Raw genomic sequence first — 7,896 nt, forward strand, 5'->3', positions numbered from 1 at the left:
CACATCTCTATGTGCACCTGAACCAGAAGGAAGGCGCATAACTCCCCTCTTGGACGAGTGGACACCTCAGCAGTGCTTTAATCTAAGTGGCAATAGTGGCAGGTTCGTTGCTTAACGAGACAGTTCTTGCCCGTCGTACAAACCCGCGACACAGATCCACCTTCATCGCGCCACCCCGACGCAGCCAAACTCAACGTGTCACACACTTCGCTACTTACTGGCGTCAAGTATTTTAAGTGCCATAGCCTATCACACACATCGCACAGCTACCCAAACGGACAGACTGACGGAACGAAGAGGACAACACATGCGTTATAGCATTTGCTGTCCTCATCTGTAAATCCTTGTATCTCAAGCACTAAATTTTTCTCTTGAGCAACCCACTCGCTGAAACAGCTATCCTGATTTTGTGGACCTGTCCGCATACAAGGGGACAGGTAGAGTAAGAGGAAAAGGAGCAGTAAAGCTTTGCGGTGGGCGCACGGCTAGCGCGTGGCGATAACACTTTATCGCAAGGGTGCGACCGGACATGCGTTTCGCGCAGTGCTAACAAGTGTGCTTCAGAGGGATAAAAAATGGCCTGGCTTAGCTTATGGTTAAGCCTAGGATGCGAAGCATAGTAGTAAAAAAAATTAAACATTACCTGGCTATACCTGGTTAGCCCTTCATAGACAAGAACAACTCATGTGTTACTCTGCTTCTTCCTTTCTCGTTCTTCTCCCGTTCCCGTGGCTCTTTGTAACCTGCGCTTTGCGGTCTGGCGAGCCGCCCTCTCCTTGGCCGACATCTCGCTGCTCAACTGACTGTTGTGACTGAGAGAAGGAAGAAAAGGAAATTGCACAGGCCTGCCTACTGGCTCGAGCCAAGCCACCACCGCTGCCACGTGCAGACAGAGGAGAGTTAAAAGATCAGAGGAAAGATAACAAGGAAAGAAAAATTCAGGGGGCACTTTGACTGTCTAAAGTGCGTAGAGGCGAAAGCGTTTTCCGCACCACTTTCAGTGCTTCTGTGGCACTGGTGGCGTCACATGTAATTGAGTTCTAATTTTAAGTGATGACGGATCACTAATTAATGGTTAATTACTGATTAATGCCTGAATACTAATTAACTGCTAATTAAGCTTAAGCTTCGCCTTTAGGAGTGGAACGCGACAGCATGTTGTAGCGCTGGCAGGGAGTCAACGGAACACCACCACCCGTTCGGCGCGATGCCTTGCCGTTTCAACGCAACGGTTTTTGAGGAAAGGAAATGGCGCACTAAATCTCTGTCATCTCGGTGGACACCTGAACCGCACCGTAGAGGAACGGAGGAAGTAGGAGTGAAAGAAGAAAGACGAAGATGGCCCGTAATGAAGAAAATGAAAATTGTATTTGAGGAAAGAAAATTACGCAGTAACTGTCTCACAAATCTCGGTGGACACCCGTCGAAATTCAGGGGGGGGGGTGCACTTTTTTGACCTAAAGTGTGGTCACTGATGTGAGGTTAAGATGTTTAGCTTCGCCTCTAAGAGTGGAACGCGAGAGCGTCTTGCAACGCTGCCAGGGAGTCCATAGAATGCCATCGCCCATTCGGTTCTACGCCTCGCTCGTCGGTAAATTGGTTTTTGAGGAAAGGAAATGTATTTCGCTCTCATATCTCGGTGGACACCTAAACCTCGCCGGAAGGGAAGGGAGGAGGATGGCAGTGAGCGAAGACACCGTATTCACTAGACGTGCATTTGTTCATTCCAAACCATCGAGCTGGCATGGCGGAGTGGATAGCATGCTCGTCTCGCACTCCGAAGACCGGGGTTCGATTCCCGAGCTCGATCAATTTCTTACTAGGTTTTATTTATTTATATGGCCTGACTAGAGAAGTTAATTAGGCTAATTGGGTAATTAAGCAATTAACTAAGCTCAGTCACACTTACTTGGAGCATCACTATATGGTCCCTTCAATTGGTTGCATGGTTACTAGCCAAAGTACGATTGGCCCCGTTTGAAATTGGCGCACTGTGACGTCACGACCGTTTCGACCAACTGAAAAGCGTGACATTCTCTGTCAACAACTGCTGCTTACAACGATGAGACATTAAAGGCTTTCGCCTTAAAAGACGCGCGTCGCAGCAACGACTGCGTCCGCCGGACCGGACGCTGCTCAAAAAACAGAGAAGCGGCCGAAGCCGCGCTCGCCGAAGCTGTTGTTGTTGTTGTGACTGAGAGAAGGATGAAAAGGAAATTGCACGGGCCTGCCTACTGGCTCAAGCCGAGCCACCACCGCTGCCTCGTGCAGATACAGGAGGGTCAAAACATCAGAGGAAAGAGAAAAAGGAAAGAAAAGACGCGCGTTGCAGCAACAACTGCGTTGTTGTTGTGACTGAGAGAAGGATGAAAAGGAAATTGAACGGGCCTGCTACTGGCTCTATCCGAGCCACCACCGCTGCCACGTGCAGACAGAGGAGAGTTAAAAGATCAGAGGAAAGAGAAAAAGGGAAGAAAAGACGCGCGTCGCAGCAACAACTGCGTCCGCCGGAGCGGACGCTGCTCAAAAACAGATAAGCGGCCGAAGCCGCGCTCGCCCACTGCGTCCGCTGTTGTTGTGACTGAGAGAAGGATGAAGAGGATATTGCACGGGCCTGCTACTGGCTCGAGCCAAGCCACCACCGCTGCCACGTGCAGATAGAGGAGAGTTAAAAGATGAGAGGAAAGAGAAAAAGGAAAGAAAAGACGCGCGTCGCAGCAACAACTGCGTCCGCCGGAGCGGACGCTGCTCAAAAAGAAGCGGCCGAAGCCGCGCTCGCCGAAGCGAGAACAGATACTCCTCGTAGTATAACTGCGTCCGAAGCAACGAGTGCGTCGCCTTTTATACAATTGCGTGACGTCAGTATCTCCTAGCGGTAGGAGCGGGAGTTAGGCCGCCGGCGGAGGCTGTGCGTCCGCAAGCGGGCGCACGAGGCCCCAGCTTTCACAGCTGTTGCGACGTCATATCACGTGGTGCGCCGATGAAGGTCAAGTGGTAGCTACGCGGCCGTGCGTGGCGCAGCAAGGAAGAGCTCGGTTGTGCGGCTAGTATGCTTCACATAAAAAAGCGAAAGCGTGCGTGGTTGGGCTTGTCGGTCAATCGTGGTAAATAAAAGGGGGTACTGCGCACAAAAAGGCAGACAAGAAGGTAACCAAAGATAAGAAGAAGGTGTTATCTTCTTGTACTTTCTTTTTGTGCGCCATCCCCCACTTTTACTTATTCTTGTTTGTGCTGAAGAAAATCACTGTATTCGATATATCGGGCTAAGCAGGTGTGCTCCGTGCAACAGAAATTCGGGTTTAGGCGCTAACGCACCGAGGCACATAGTCACGCTGCAGTGCAATAAGTGGTCTCGTCCGTTGTTATACCCGACACGTGCACAGGCGGTAAAAACGCTGTGGGATGGATGAAAAAAACTTTATTGTCAATAAATTGGTGTTCGTGACCCTTACGGGTCACAGGGCGCCGTGGTCGATCCTTGGTCCAGGATGCCGCACTTGACTGCTGCGTTGCGCTTCCTCGTCCTAGCTGGCCAGCAAGTGCTCCCACTGCATCACACTCGGGTTTATTCTTGGCTCTAAGTCGGCCTTAGGGCAGGTCCATGTGATATGTTCTAGTGTAGGTTTACCCTGACACCACGGACATTCGTCTGCATATTGTGTAGGGAAAATCTTGTGTAGTTTGTGAAGGTATGGGTAGGTACCGGTTTGTAGTCTGCGCCAGTCTACCGCCTCCTCTTTTGTGAGCCTTTTGTGTGGGGGTGGGTAGCGTTTCCGCTGACCCCTGTAATGATCGAGTATATCTGAGTACGTGGGGGTAACTGGGTCAAAGGTGCCTGTGATGCAAAGTGCTGAGTCTGCTCGGTTGACGTATCCTCGAGCTAACTCGTCTGCTGCCACGTTGCCCCTCATCCCCTCATGTCCCGGAACCCACACTATACTATGTTTAGTGTTTTTGTGTCTTCTCGTCGTGTGTAGAATATGATTGGCGATGCTGTCGATCCTGCCTCTTGTGTAGTTTCTACATGCTTGTTTGGAGTCCGTCACTATAGTGAGGTTGTGTCCTGTTGCGTTGCCGTGCGATATTGCCAGAGCAATGGCGGCTTCTTCAGCTGCTTCTATGTTTGGGTTGTTTATCGTTGCTCTGGTTATTTCTTGCCCTCCTTCGTCTGTTACAACGGCGATCGTTTTGCGTTGGTATCGGTACTTTGCTGCGTCCGTGTAGACTACGTTGGGATTGTCGCTGAGTTCCCTGGTGAGTGCTCGGACTCTGGCTTGTCGTCTTTCATGATGTAAATTCGGATCCATGTTTCATGGTATTGGTCTTACCCGGATGTTGTTTCTGTCTTCATTATTAATCTGTTCCTTGTCTCTTTCTGTGCCTAGATGTAGCCGTAATTTCTCCAGTAGGTGTCTTCCCATTCTGGTTTGAGTGAGTCTGTCTAATTGCGCACTACGTTGCGCTTCTCGTAGTTCGTCGAAGGTGTTTGATACTCCCAGGGCCATTAGTTTTTCGGTTGGTGTGGACATTGGAAGTTTGAGCGCCGTTTTGTACGCTTTGCGTAGTATGTGTCGATTTGTAGAGTCTCTTGCTTGTTTAGTTCGTGGTAGGGGAGGCTGTTTAGTTCGTGGTAGGGGAGGCTGTACGTAACCCTGCTCGTGACGAGGCTGTCTATGAGTCTTAGGGTGTCCTGTTCTCTCATCCCCTTCTTTCTACTGCTGATTCTTCGCACGATTATGGCGACTTGCTCTGTTGTATTCTTAATAGAGGCAATGGTTTTGCTACATCGGCCTGTGTTTTGCAGCCACATTCCAAGTACCCTGACTTCCGTTTTCTCAGGTATTGTCTCGTTTCCGAGTTTTAGGGTGATTTGCGAGTCGTATTTTGGTGTACCTTTTTTGATTTTTACGTATTCTGATTTTTCTGCTGAGCACGATAATCCTCTGGCCCTGGCGTATTGTTCAGTATGGTCGATCGCTTTTTGTAGCCGCTCTTGTTTAGCTGCTAGGGAGCCTGTGGTTGTCCATATTGTTATGTCATCTGAATACATTGCGTAGCTGATGTTTTCTATTTCGTCCAGTACTTTCGTGAGTCCTATCATCGCTATGTTGAATAGTAGCGGTGACATTACTGAGCCTTGCGGGGTACCCTTGTTTGGCACCGTGAAGCTCTCCGATCTTGTATCTCCGATGCCTATCGTAGCTGTTCGTTCCGTAAGAAAGACGTTGACATAACGGAAGGCTCTGCTTCCACAGTTTATGTTATTGAGACCTTCCATGATGGCCGCATGTCCCACGTTATCGAAGGCTCCCTTTATGTCGAGTGCTAGCACTATGTGTTCGCCGCTTCTTGGTATTTCAGTGAGGACATCCTCCTTTATTGTAGGAGTACGTCTTGCGTGGACAGTCCCCTTCTGAAGCCAAACATGGCATCAGGGTAATATCCCTTGTCCTCCATGTAGTTTGTGATCCTTTCATTAATCACCCTCTCGTATATCTTCCCTAGACAGGAGGTTAGGCAGATTGGTCTCAGGTTTTCACTTTGGAGTCTTTTACCCGGCTTGGGTATCATAATTACCTCTGCATGTTTCCATTCCGCCGGCACGATTCCTTTTTCCCAGATAGCGTTTAGGTACTTGGTAAGCTCGGCGATGGCCGTGTCTCTCATGTTTCTAATGGTAGCGTTATTTTTTTGTCCTTTAAGGCTGCCATATTCTTTTTTGCTTCCCCTATGGCTGCCCTTACTTCCTCCTCGGTGATTGGCCTATCCATCTCGGGGTTGTTTTCGCCGGTGTATACTTGGTCTTGCTTTAAACACCTACAGTCTACGTCACCCTTCTAGAGCAATGAGCCCCGCGCAATAAAATCTTGAAAGTACCACCGGTTTCCGCGCAGTGTTCGTGGTCAACTCGCTTGCAAGTCTGTGTGGCTCTACTTCCGCGCAAGAGTTGCCTCTAAAAGCTAGAAGCTGCGACGAGATGTGGATTTTAATGCAGGGAACTGCGTCGCTCAAGCATTCTACGAACAACTGACACAGACTCTACACAGGCTGTAAATCAGCATATCCCTGCTGTCCCCGATATTGCTTTTATTCGCCGGGAGGTATTTTGTTCACAAACTTCTTCACGATACCGCTCAGTGCGACGACAATTCATCAGTAGAAACCTTTAAACTCGTTATTTTTAAATCATTAGCTTACGTAGACGAGCGAATACATCACGAGCATCAAAAGGACACTCCCGCAAATGCCAGTAACAATGAACTGTGTTTTAGTTGCCTCACCTCGGCTATCGCCCTCACCTATCGACACAATACGCCCTCTTGTACTTGTACAAAGACCTCCTTGAGACACCTCCCAGGTCACAGACAAGGGACATCCTTGCACTTGATTTGAAAGGAGCGTTCGATAAAGTTCTACACAAACATATCCTGCAAAGCCTCGCCGATACCAGCTCTGGCGCAAGAACCTATCAATATATCAAAGCAGCACGGGGAGAGGCCTCCAGTGTGCGCCGGAAAAGTTGCTCATCCTGATGAACCCGAGGACACCCCTGGCACAGAACATTATAAAGAACCACCCGGTAGGAAAACCCACGGAGATCAAGATCCTAGGGCAGTATATCCCGCAGGGGCGACAGAACACCACCACTATGAAGAAGCTTACAGCATTCACCGAGCAAATATACTCTGGATGATACATCATATTCGAAATAAACACCGTGGCATGAAGGAAAGGGACACCATCCGCTTAGTGCAAGCTTTCGTGATTTCTCGGATAATGTACGGGACGGCATTCCTTAACCTCTCCAGGTCGGAAATTGAAACGTTGGAGACGCTGATATGGAAAGCTTACAAGACGGCACTGGAGCTACTGAACTCCACGCCAACGGCAAAGCTCATTGCTCTAGGAGTACATAATACCCTCAAAGAGACGTGGGAAGCACCATGGCTCTCACAACTCAATAGGCTCACACTCACAAACCCCAGCAGAGAACTGCTCTAGAAGATCCATGTTAATCTGCCCTATACAATAGACCAAAGAGAAGAGGTCCCACGCGATGTGAGAAGACACATCAACGTGCACCCCATTCCGCGGAGTATGCGTCCTGCATTTAACCTCGAGAGGAGAAAAGCAAGAGGAGAAGCCCCGCAGAAGAAATATGACAAGCAACCTAACACCCTTTACGTGGACGCAGCAGGACCAAAGAATGGTGTCATGACTGTTGTGGTCTCAACGCCTTCAGGATCGGTGGTGAACTGCGCCTCGATGAAAACATCTAACCCCACTCACGCAGAGGAGGCAGCTGTTTCATTAGCTGTGGCAACTAACCCCAACGCCGTTGTGCTCACTGATTCCCAGAACGCCTGTCGCAACTTCAATAACGGATTCATTCACGGGTCAGGGTTGTCATTGCTGACTAAGCATCCACCCAGCAAAGCCTCACTCATCAGGTTTCCCGGTCACCTGAAACTACCAGGAGGAAACGAAGCTGCTCACAGGCATGCCCGAGCACTTCTATACAGGGCGTCTCCCCCTGACGACCATGAAGGGTGCTGCGACCTAATAGGTTTAGCAGTGTATGCTGATAATCTCGCCCCATACAGAACAGCCAGAAAGGAGTACCCAACACCACACAAATCCCTCAATAAGTTAGAAGAGAACACCCTTAGGAGACTACAAACCAACACATACCCAACGCCAGCTAAGTTACACTAGTGGTACCCTACACTACACTCTTCGCCGTGCCCACACTGTGGAGAAGTAGCTAACCTCTACCACATGATGTGGGCATGCCAATTTAATCCCTTTTTGACCCATTGCAAACCCCTCAGAGGAGCTGTGGGAGCTTATTCTGCTCAGCGATGATCCTGACCGTCAGCACTGCCTGGTGGGGAG

Source organism: Amblyomma mixtum, chromosome 5, assembly GCF_055824585.1.
Source record: "Amblyomma mixtum isolate Tamu chromosome 5, ASM5582458v1, whole genome shotgun sequence".
NCBI classification, from domain to species: Eukaryota; Metazoa; Arthropoda; class Arachnida; order Ixodida; family Ixodidae; genus Amblyomma; species Amblyomma mixtum.